The sequence below is a fragment of the Culex quinquefasciatus genome, chromosome 3 (genome assembly GCF_015732765.1).
Source record: "Culex quinquefasciatus strain JHB chromosome 3, VPISU_Cqui_1.0_pri_paternal, whole genome shotgun sequence".
Taxonomy (NCBI): domain Eukaryota; kingdom Metazoa; phylum Arthropoda; class Insecta; order Diptera; family Culicidae; genus Culex; species Culex quinquefasciatus.
This window is the reverse complement of record NC_051863.1, coordinates 33,296,600-33,309,212: the sequence shown is the minus strand read 5'-3', so window position 1 is coordinate 33,309,212 and position 12,613 is coordinate 33,296,600. Positions and strand designations below refer to the sequence as shown.

Sequence of the window (12,613 nt, the reverse complement as noted above, 5' to 3'; positions counted from 1 at the left end):
CCGCCATCGTCGTCATCGCCGCCGCCGCCATGACACAACAATATCGCACACACGTGGACGTACATTTTTTTATACCTGCGGGGGTGAACCACATAAATACTGTACTTTGGTAACCTCCGCCGGGCTATTGGTAATTGCAGGTTATTCACTCGACCGCAACGAGCAAGTCCTTACGTCCTGAAGAGGGTGCGGGGGTCCCACCGGACACGCACGACATACCCAAAAAAACCCCACGCATTTGGAAGCCCTAAAAAGTGCAATTATCCGATGACAGTTGCAGATATGGAAACGACCGAAAAGTGCGGAGGCGGTTCGGCGCGGTCGCGCCGTTTTCGTTCAATCACAATTATTTTGTTCGTTTTCTTCTTCTTCTTCTGGTTGTGTGGTTTACCGGTGTTCCGATGTCGCCGGTGTTGTTTGGAGTTCTTATCAGTGCAAGGTAGACAAAAATAAACATTGGTCTTCTCGGGAGCGCGGCGCGGTGCAATGACTCAGGGTGACATAATTACCGAAATGAAGGTGGTGGATATTTGTAGCAGGTCGATGTGCCCAAACTAGGTGGGTTCTGTTTACGATCGATGGTATCGAAACTGTTTTTGAACTAGTTTGGTTGCTTTTTTTCTTTGGGGTTAGGGATCTGCATAGTGACAAGGAAGGCGCCGGTAATGATCAGAATCCAATTCAATAAATCAAATTCGACGTTCTAGATGTTTCGAAGGTTCGTTCCAATACAAAACACAATTTTTAATTGCTGCCTCTCACCTTCAATACCAATTTCCACCGACTTTCAACTCCGGCCGTTATTATTGCGACAGGATAATTGCGTCGGCAGCCAAAGACAATAATTGTTGCCTAACAGAGTGACTGTCGGCAAGGCAGAAAAAAAGAACCATCAACTAAATAATAACACAACACAATCAACGACACAGGAAAGTAAAATCGAACACCGCCGACTGCCGAGGGATTGGCACGGGTGCAATTTGCAAGCCAAGAATGGGCCTCGAATATCTGGGAGCGTCTCGGCTAGTGCTGCTGTCAACAAAGATCAGTGTCGTCGCTCCGCGACTGGAATGTTGTAGTTTCACTGCTTCTGGATTGCGGCGCACAGCTGCCGATGGTGACACACTTCGGGCGGTGTAATTAAAATATGCGCGGAGAAATTGTCGACGACTCGTTCGAGATCTTCTACCGATTTGTCGTAAAATATCGAGAGTTGGACCATTACCGGCGCCGGCCTGGTTCGAAACCTCAGGACTGTTGTTGTTGAAGTCGTCTCCAAAAGCCGAAAAGAAGTCGTAAGCTAATCATACTTCTAGAAGCCTCCGGTCAATGAACTCATCTCGGTTGAGACAAAGAGATGCTCCAGCTGTTGTCGCCAGCATCCATTAGAGTGGTCTGGACGATAACCCAAGCCATGAATCAGAATAAACCCGTTGCATCTCCAATTCAAGCCGAGGTCTCCAAAGGTGAATCCGTCCGACTGGACTGACCTATTAACTAACGCTCGCCCAGCCACTTGACCACTTTACATGCCCTTAACAAAATTAGAAGAAGAAAAGGCTGAAGAACGGTTATGATGATGACCAATATGTCGCAATTAGCACCACTTTGAAGCTGCGCACAGCAGAGGGAAATTGAAACATCTCAACACTTTCGATGCATAGCCACAAGATGGAGTGGAGAAATTACAATCAATTAGTACGTTCTAACGTTCACAGCTCGCGTCGTCTTCAGAGATCTCAAATTGAATCGCTTGAAAGCCCTCCACTGGTCTTCGGGAGATTGGCTTGTAAACAACCCAAATAGAAAGACAGAATCGATGATAAGTGCATCATCTTCTGTAGCACGTCCGAGCGAGCACACACAAGTGGGAACTCTAAACGTCAACGTAAACAAAACGAAACCTCGAATGTCGTTGAAGATCCTCTTCAGTTCTTTCTATTGCGGTGAAATTTTCAACTCAAAACTTGATGACACATTTGCGGATCGTACAAAGTCGACCCAGCTACCTCCAAGGTCTCCCCTGCGCGGTTGATCACCGCGTGCAGACAACAATGCTCGCGCGTGATCAAAACAGTCCCGGCTGACCAAGTGTCAATATTTACCACTCTGGAAGAGGGAGGAGGAGATCGACCTCCGAGTTGAGACACCCGGGCAGCATTCCACAGCTTCTTAATCGCATTAGATGTGGTTCGTAACTTGTTCAAAACATAGAAACACATTAAGGGTGTCTTGGAAGAACTTCCCACCTTGGGACTGCGTGACTTTTCTGGACTCACCGACGATCGCCAGCGTGGTATGTGCCGCAGCTTCATCAGTATTCAAATTTATGTCAATTGGCTTCAAGTCCTACTTGGGACGAACAGTTCCTGGATCTAACCGCGCTCTCAGACTCTCCCACAGAGTCAATATTGACATGGTTTTTCTCAATGAAAAAGTGGTGGCGATCGGGCGTTGATACTGGACACTGTCCGACCCGTTTACAGTTACCTCGGCATGCAGCAGCAGCAACGATCCATCAGCGATCTCGAGGTGTGATCGCTTCTGACAGACCCCTTGTTGCTGGACATGATCCCAATTCCGGGTGCACTTTTCCCGTCGTCACATGGAGACCCACACGACCACAGCAGGTTGATTGACAGCTTATGAAGTCGGGAATCTGATACCGCGGCCAACAATGTTAGCGCCTCCACCCTGGGGCGCAAAACAGGTCAATACCCCTCTTCTCCGTAGATCTGGACCGAGACCATATTTAGCTATTTTATTACACATTTCGCTTGTGCATAAATCTGTGTGATAACTGTGTCGGTCATTTTTTGTTGTTGTCGCAAAACCTGCTCTCGCGGGAGGAGTTTCCGATTCGATCGGCGGCGAAATGTGAATTTCTCTACACGGGACCGATCTTGACAAATGGGATCTTGTGGGCGAGGGAAGGAATTTGGGTAAAGTCTTTAGATAACGATTTCGAATCAACACCCAAGCGAAAGACCTCACGGAAAGGAGTTTATAGCGAAAATTTGGTAATTTTGGTGATTTTGGTAATTTTGGTAATTTTGGTAATTTTGGTAATTTTGGTAATTTTGGTAATTTTGGTAATTTTGGTAATTTTGGTAATTTTGGTAATTTTGGTAATTTTGGTAATTTTGGTAATTTTGGTAATTTTGGTAATTTTGGTAATTTTGTTAATTTTGTTAATTTTGTTAATTTTGGTTATTTTGGTAATTTTGGTAATTTTATTCATTTCGGTAATTTTGGTCATTTTTGTCATTTTAGTAATTTTGGTCATTTTGGTCATTTTGGTCATTTTGGTCATTTTGATCATTTTAGTAATTTTGGTATATTTGGTAATTTTGGTAATTTTGGTGATTTTGGTAATTTTGGTAATTTTGGTAATTTTGGTGATTTGGTAATTATGGTAATTTTGGTAATTTTGTTAATTTTGGTCATTTTGGTCATTTTGGTCATTTTGGTCATTTTGGTCATTTCTGTCATTTTGGTCATTTTGGTCATTTTGGTCATTTTGGTCATTTTGGTTATTTTGGTCATTTTGGTCATTTTGGTCATTTTGGTCATTTTGGTCATTTTGGTCATTCTGGTCATTTTGGTCATTTTGGTCATTTTGGTCATTTTGGTCATTTTGGTCATTTTGGTCATTTTGGTCATTTTGGTCATTTTGGTCATTTTGGTCATTTTGGTCATTTTGGTCATTTTGGTCATTTTGGTCATTTTGGTCATTTTGGTCATTTTGGTCATTTTGGTCATTTTGGTCATTTTGGTCATTTTGGTCATTTTGGTCATTTTGGTAATTTTGGTCATTTTGGTCATTTTGGTCATCTTGGTCATCTTGGTCATTTTAGTCATTTTTGTCATTTTGGTCATTTTGATCATTGTGGTCTTTTTGATCATTTTGGTCATTTTGATCATTTTGGTCATTTTAGTCATATTAGTCATTTTGGTCATTTTGGTAATTTTGGTCATTTTGGTCATTTTGGTCATTTTTGTCATTTTGGTCGTTTTGGTCATTTTGGTCATTTTGGTCATTTTGGTCATTTTGGTTATTTTGGTCATTTTGGTCATTTTGGTCATTTTGGTCATTTTGGTCATTTTGGTCATTTTGGTCATTTTGGTCATTTTGGTCATTTTGGTCATTTTGGTCATTTTGGTCATTTTGGTCATTTTGGTCATTTTGGTCATTTTGGTCATTTTGGTCATTTTGGTCATTTTGGTCATTTTGGTCATTTTGGTCATTTTGGTCATTCTGGTCATTTTGGTCATTTTGGTCATTTTGGTCATTTTGGTCATTTTGGTCATTTTGGTCATTTTGGTCATTTTGGTCATTTTGGTCATTTTGGTCATCTTGGTCATTTTTGTCATTTTGGTCATTTTGATCATTGTGGTCTTTTTGATCATTTTGGTCATTTTGGTCATTTTAGTCATTTTGGTCATTTTAGTCATATTAGTCATTTTGGTCATTTTGGTCATTTTGGTCATTTTGGTCATTTTGGTCATTTTGGTCATTTTGGTCATTTTGGTCATTTTGGTCATTTTGGTAATTTTGTTCATTTTGGCAATTTTAGTCATTTTGGTCATTTTATTCATTTTAGTCATTTTGGTAATTTTAGTCATTTTGGTCATGTTGGTCATTTAAGTCATTTTGGTCATTTTGGCCATTTTGGTCATTTTGGTCATTTTGGTCATTTTAATTATTTTGGTCATTTTGGTCATTTTGGACATTTTGGTCATTTTGGTTATTTTGATCATTTTAGTCATTTTGACAATTTTAATCATTTTGGTCATTTTAGTCATTTTAGTCATTTTGATCATTTTGGTCATTTTGGTCATTTTGATCATTTTGGTCATTTAGGTAATTTTGGTAATTTTGATCATTATGGTCCTTTTGATCATTTTGAATATTTTGAATATTTTGAATATTTTGATCATTTTTATAATTTTGAACATTTTGATCATTTGCTAATTTTACATTTTTTGCAATTTTTTGCTATTTTTGCCATTTTAGATATTTTTGCAATTTTTGCTACTTTTTTGCTATTTTTGCTATTTTTGTTATTTTTACTTTTTTTTTTTGCTATTTTTTCAATTTTGGCTATTTTAGCTATTTTAACTTTTTAGCTATTTTAGATATTTTAGCTTTTGTTGGCTTTTTTTGCCATTTCTACTATTTGTGCTATTTTTTAAATTTTTGTTATTATTGTTATTTTTGCTATTTTTGCTTTTTTTGCAATTTTTGCTATTTTTGCAATTTTTGCAATTTTTGCAATTTTTGCTATTTTTGCTATTTTTGCATTTTTTGCAATTTTTGCTATTTTTGCTATTTTTGCTATTTTTGCTATTTTTGCTATTTTTGCAATTTTTGCAATTTTTGCAATTTTTACAATTTTTACAATTTTTGCAATTTTGCATTTTTTGCAATTTTTGCATTTTTTGCAATTTTTACTATTTTTACTATTTTTACTATTTTTACTATTTTTGCAATTTTTACTATTTTTACTATTTTTACTATTTTTACTATTTTTACTATTTTTACTATTTTTACTATTTTTACTATTTCTACTATTTTTACTATTTTTACTATTTTTACTATTTTTACTATTTTTACTATTTTTACTATTTTTACTATTTTTACTATTTTTCCTATTTTTACTATTTTTACTATTTTTACTATTTTTACTATTTTTACTTTTTTACTATTTTTACTTTTTTTACTATTTTTACTATTTTTTCTTTTTTTTTTCTTTTTTTACTGTTTTTACTATTTTTACTATTTTTACTATTTTTATTATTTTTACTATTTTTACTATTTTTACTATTTTTACAGTTTTTACAATTTTTACTATTTTTACTATTTTTACTATTTTTAGTATTTTTACTATTTTTACTATTTTTACTATTATTACTATTTTTACTATTTTTACTATTTTTACTATTTTCACTATTTTTACTATTTTTACTATTTTTACTATTTTTACTATTTTTACTATTTTTACTATTTTTACTATTTTTACTATTTTTACTATTTTTCCTATTTTTACTATTTTTACTATTTTTACTATTTTTACTATTTTTACTATTTTGACTATTTTTACTATTTTTACTATTTTTACTATTTTTACTATTTTTACTATTTTTACTTTTTTTGCAATTTTTGGTATTTTTTGCATTTTTTGCTATTTTTTGCAATTTTTGCAATTTTTGTTATTTTTGCTATTTTTGCTATTTTTGCTTTTTTTTGCTATTTTTGCTATTTTTGCTATTTTTGCTATTTTTGCTATTTTTGTTTTTTTGCTATTTTTACTATTTTTACTATTTTTACTATTTTTACTATTTTTACTATTTTTACTATTTTTACTATTTTTACTATTTTTACTTTTTTACTATTTTTGCTATTTTTGCAATATTTGCTAGTTTTGCTATTTTTTGCAATCTTTGCAATTTTTGCAATTTTTGTAATTTTTGTAATTTTTGTAATTTTTGTAATTTTTGTAATTTTTGTATTTTTTGTAATTTTTTGTAATTTTTGTAATTTTTGTAATTTTTGTAATTTTTGTAATTTTTGTAATTTTTGTAATTTTTGTAATTTTTGTAATTTTTGTAATTTTTGTAATTTTTGTAATTTTTGTAATTTTTGTAATTTTTTGTAATTTTTGTATTTTTTGTAATTTTTTGTAATTTTTGTAATTTTAATTTTTTTTCAGATTTTGCTGTTTTTGCTATTTTTGATATTTTCGCTATTTTTTTCGATTTTTGTTTTTTATTTTGCATTTTTGTTTGTATTTTTGTATGTTTGTTTTTTTTTTGTAGAACCGTTTCAATGACTTTGTAGAAGTCAACAATCTACGCACACACGCCCTAATGAACGATGACTAATGTCTTGCGTCTGCTGAACGCGTAGGTACCTACTACAAAGGTAAGCCATAAGGATTATGATTGTTCCGTTGTCTGCGCTGCTGCCTCGGAAAGTCGTGTTTGGCCGCGCGACATGGAGTCAAAAGCCCTTTTTTCTTGAAGAATACTTTCAACGCGGGTTTTGCCCTCCGGGGAAGTATAATATGTTCTCGGCGACGACGCTTTGGATGCTGGATCGCGTGGTTCTTTCTCCTACGCCTTAACCGCGCGCGCAGACTTGAGTCTAGGTTTCTTTTTAGTTATCTTGTTTGAAGCGAGTGCATTAATGACTCTTGAAAGGAGGCGGTGGCGGCGACTAGTTAGAACTGGTTTTACACCGAGCTTTGTGGTGGAGAAAATCAAACAGACTTCCTAGATTTTGCTTTACGATATGGATTTTTTCATTAATACTCAATAAGCTATGCCAAATTTAGTTTGGAATTTAAACATCGAAAGGTCAAGCATAAACATGGCAAAATGAAGATATAATTAACAAGTACGTGCAAACACTTGTCGAAAAAGTGGTACACTCAGCGATGCCTCGCTAATTAAACAAGGCAATTAGCCGTACTTACTTTTTTGTTTGCAAGTCACTCCACATTACTCACTTTGCTAATCACATCACATCCATCTGTATATGAAAAGTGATTTAGAAACCCGTTAAGATTGATGCACTTTTACGTCCAAAACAAAAACCTTTCTGTTTTGCACTTCTTGGTGAGTCAACTTCGAGAAAATGTAATAAATTTGCTCCATTATCAAAAACCCCTTAGTTCAGTGGAAAATAATTGCCTCGATAGTATGTTCCAGATTACGGCAACGGTTGGCCAGCTCTCACAAATGAGAAGCCCTACACAGAGAAGAGCCAGGTCGCAGAAGAAGTTTGCCCTAGCTTCGCCAGATTATTAACACCTACTCCCATGCTCGAGAATTTCCATACAAATTCCCCTTTTCTCGAGCTTGGGAGTTTAGGTGTTAAACATGTCGACGACGACGTCGTTGTAGGTCGCATCGTGTCGGCTCTAATCTGTACAAAAAGTTAAAGGAAGAGAAGTCACTAAGCGATGATTCAGCTATTTTGGTGCGTGTTTTTATATCTGGGATGGTTCTAGAATGAAACGTTTTTGCTGTAACTGTCCAGAATTTAGAAGACGAAAAATCTATTGTTGATGCTCGACCTTTTCAACAGGACAAGGGAAAATCTCCACGGTATCCTCAAGAAAATTTCGCTTAGAGTTGGACAGATCATTTGATTCAGCCATTCAAATAGTTCCGAACTTTCGCGTTGAGAGCAAATGGGAATCGGACCCTGGAACATTTGCCTACAAAGCGAACATCGAAACCCTTCGGCTAACATTTTATTGCACTTTTTCAAACACTTTTGCAAAAAAAGTGGAAATAGACAAAAAAAAATCTATAATCTGTATTATGTATAACTGTCTTAAGACGATTAAAATTCATTTGGCAGTGCTGCCAATCTTTTCAAATCCAAAATTTATTAGAATAAATAAAAAAAAATAAAGTCGAACAAACAGTAAAAAAAACATTTTTGAGTGTCAACAAAATAGCTTTCAATATTTAAACAATGATATCTGAGCAAGTACTAGACAGATTTTCATTTCATTAAAGATATTAGTGTAATTTGCTGATCTTTGAGTGCAGCTACACTCGATTATCCGAAGGCCTCGGAAAAATTTATTTCAAATAATGGAACCTTCGGATAAACGAATCACAAAAAAAAACATTTTTCGTTATCTTATTTTTATGTATGACCCCTGAAGGTCAGGGAAGGTATTTGCCGATGGGCCTCCGAAAAGCTTTTTTAATTTATTTCCTTCCAGTTTAGGAATTAACTATAACCATGTATGGAGCACTTGTAGATATTTTACTAATGAACAACTTTGTAGAACATTGTTTTGTTCTAAACTGAATGCTGTTGACATTAGAGCGTAAACAAAAATCCCCTCACCATCGCGAGTGAGGGACGCCGATGGTGGCATTTTTAGACATTGTTTACGCTCTAGTGTCAATAGCATTCACTTTGGAATTAAACAATGTTCTACAAAATTGTTCGTTTGTACAAAATCTACAATTGCTTCATGCATCATTATAGTGAATTCTGTAACTGGAAGGTAATAAATCAAACGAGGGCTTCGCGATGGTTTTTTGCCATTTGCCATCCCTGCTGAAGGTACTCGAGATTGAGTCTGACTCTATTGCACCGATGGAAGTTGTCTTTGTTTATGTTTTGGTTTCCTGGCACGGTCTATTGTTCGTTTGTTATTGTTTTAGTTTTCTTGGCACGGAGTGATGCACTCACACTAATGTAAACCAAGATCGCGAGTATCTATGATATACAGCCTTGGCTGTTACAGCTCAAGCTTGCCCATAGAGTTATCTACGTGCGCATGTATTGCGTACACGAAAAAGATTGAGGTTAAATTTTGTACCCGCCAGCAAAACAAATGGGGTGCTAGTGTGCGTGAGCTCGGGCTTAGATAACTCTATAGAGATCTCCACGGTTTCTCTCACGCACACCATGATTCTGTGTTAGTATTTGTATTCAAAGTATTGTTTTGGTTTTGATCGATTGTGATTGGCTGAATTCCAAGCAGCTGATTTTGTTTACACTATTTTTACGCAGACATAGGCAAATCGAGTAGCCAAATTCGCCTGTAAAAACCAGCTGTTTACCACGTGCTCCTGGTATAACAAAAGACACAGCTGATTTTGACAGACGAGTTTGCCTATGTCTGCGTGTAAATTTTGTTACAAACTAACACACTCTCGCGTGTGGATACCTCTATAGAGCTTTATGACGTTTCGCGTACGCACACTAGCGCACCATTTGATTTTGCTGGCTGACAAAATTTAACCTCACTTTATTTTCGTGTACGTACACGCAATACATACGCACGTAGATTACTCTTTTGTTCGCATCAGGACAGGACACTGTGACGAGAATTTCGTCATTTTTGGGTTCAATCATTTATTTTTTTCACTCGGCCTATAAAACCTTACTGATAAAATGCATTTGGTAGCTTTTAAGGCAATCAACTATTCATATTTTACTAAAATGGGATCGCAGAATTTAAATTTGATGTTATAAATAAGTTTTAAAATACGATTTTTGTTTGTTTCTGATTTGATTATCATAAGTCCCATACAATCCTTCGGATAACCAAAACTTCGGATTATCGAGGCTTTGGATAATCAAGTCTGGTCTGTACATACAAATTTCAAATTTTTAATGATTTTAAAAATTGCTAGATTGTAGCCTGAAATATCATCAGTTTTTTTTTTTTTTTTTGTTTGATGCCACTATCCACTGCGACCAGGAATTAGATCTATTGCGGACTTGCAATTCTATTTATAGAATCACAAAGGCTTCTTCTGTTATTAGGCAGATGGGACACGCACACACGCTATTGTTGAGCGAGTGTGTCGAGCGATCCACTGCCGTAACTTCGCCGCCGAAGAGGTTTGAATGTTTTTTCAATCCTCTTTGGCTCTGCCTTTTCCACTCTGTACTGTCCAAATGTATCGCTAGAACCGAAGTGCACATTTTACGTTTATTTATACCCAGCTAGCCCTTAAGTTCTGGTTTCTGACAAACTCGTCCCTTCAAAGCACTTTTTGCGATCGGGCCGTGGAGCTCTGTAGGGCAATTATATAGAGAACAGTTGGTCCTTTTACATGTGAAGAGTACAGGGGAAAGGATGTGCCGAGCCATGTGGGTTTGAAACCACTACCTTCCGCTCATAAAGCGAAACCTGTAACCATTAGACCACAGGAGCTCGGCTTATATCATCAGTTAATAATAATCAACTAATTCTATGATCCAGGCATAAAAAAATTAAAAATGGTTTTCATTACCTGTCCCGGGATTCCGGTAATAGGGTCCAAAAGCCCTATGTCAATTTATGTACAAAGGTAAAAAACACGATAAAAAACCACTTCTGATCACTTTTTTTTTCATTTTAATGCAAAACAAAATAGATTCAAAAGGCTACACTTTTTCGATGGATCAACTATGGTCCCCTTGGAACGAGCTGTCAAGTAGGACCTTTTCTGCCAAGAAAGGCCACGTAGATAAGTTTTTTTTGAAATTGATTGAAAATCCATTTTAAATACTTTGCGGTCGTTAAAAGGGTTATTCCCAAGTGACATATTAAAACCAACTAGCCACCACCTAGTTTTATGAAGGTTTTATGGTAGCATTCTGATTGCTTAGTTTTATTTGGGCATTCACCGCAACCAATAAGCAAGAGCTAATTAATAGGTTCTAACAGGGTTTTATGCCTTTGACATTGTGGCTTTCAATAAGGTTATATGAAAGTTTTAAGAGAGTCTTGAAAATCCAATGGCAATGTCATGCCAAACGGTTTTATCGCATGCTTCTTTAAAACCAAGAACTGAGAAATTTGATTTAAATTTGACAAGAACACTCATTTATGCTGAATTTCTGATATAATTAATATAGCGATAGATGTTTGTAAATAATTTGAACATTTTTTTTCAAAGAATTGGGTACTAAAGCCCTATGTCAATTTTTATGTACAACGGTAAAAAACACGATTAAAAACCATTTCTGATCACTTTTTTTCATTTTAATGCAAACAATTTTTTTTTTACAGGACAACATTTTTTCGATGGGTCCCCTTAGAACGAGCTGTCAAGTAGGAGCTTTTCTGTCAAGAAGGACCGCGAGGTTAATTTTTCAAAATTGATTTAAAATCCATTTTAACTCTTTGTGGTTGTACAAAGGGTCATTGTACTCAGAAAAATAAGCTATATCGCTGTAAACAATAAAACCAGTAATCTAAGCTTCATTTTAGGACCCAATTGCAATAAAATATATTTTAACATTAAAAACTATGATTACATGTAATGATGTTTTATGAATCGAGTTGATTTTTTTGGCCCTATCTCCCATACATTTATCAATAAAATTTCAACCGTTGCTGAGTTTGAGTCACCAAATTTGAACAATCAGCTTTCAAATTATTTTGATTACCTCCAATATCTATTACAGTGGACTCTCTCGTTGTCGATATTGAAGGGACCGTCGAGAGCGGGAGTTATCAAATTATAGAACGGAAATCAAGAAAATCTATTTGAAGGGACTGAAAAATTTATTGACAGCTGGAGCAATATTGATATCGAGAAGATCGACAGCCAGAGAGTCCACTGTATTTATCATCGCCATTTTTGCAAACCATCTCCATTTTATCATTTGGCAAGACAAAGATTTATTTTTTGCCAAAATAAAACCTATTTGGCATAAGACGTTTGAAGACGTATGAAATATCATTTTTTCATAACTCCTGAGCCTGACTAGGTTTTAACAAAGGTTTTATCAAGGCTTTGAGGATGTTAGGATTCAGTTGTAATGCCTTGAACTCCTATGTAGGTTTAATAAAAAGGCAGTGACAACCTTTTGCGGAGGTCCTTTTGGGTTTTAACAGAGGTTTATCGGGGTTCTGGGGAGGCTGTTACGACTTAGTGGCTTTAATGTTGGTTTTGGCTGATAGGTTTTATAGCGGTTGTGACAGCTTTGATAAAGCCTAAAATGTTACTTGGGTTGTACTCAGAAAAATAAGCTTTATTGTTGTGAAGAATAAAACCACAAATTTAAGCTTAATTTTAGGACCCGATTCCCAAGATTTTGGAAATATTTTTCACGCGTTCCGGAGAAAACAAACTACGA

The 12,613-nt window shown here is 35.4% G+C and overlaps 1 protein-coding gene across 1 annotated transcript in view; it reads right to left on the bottom strand.

Moving 5' to 3' along the window:
* LOC6050625 (microtubule-associated protein Jupiter) overlaps positions 1 to 12,613 on the bottom strand; it is a 243,610-nt gene that overhangs the window by 229,865 nt on the left and 1,132 nt on the right. The window lies entirely within an intron of this gene.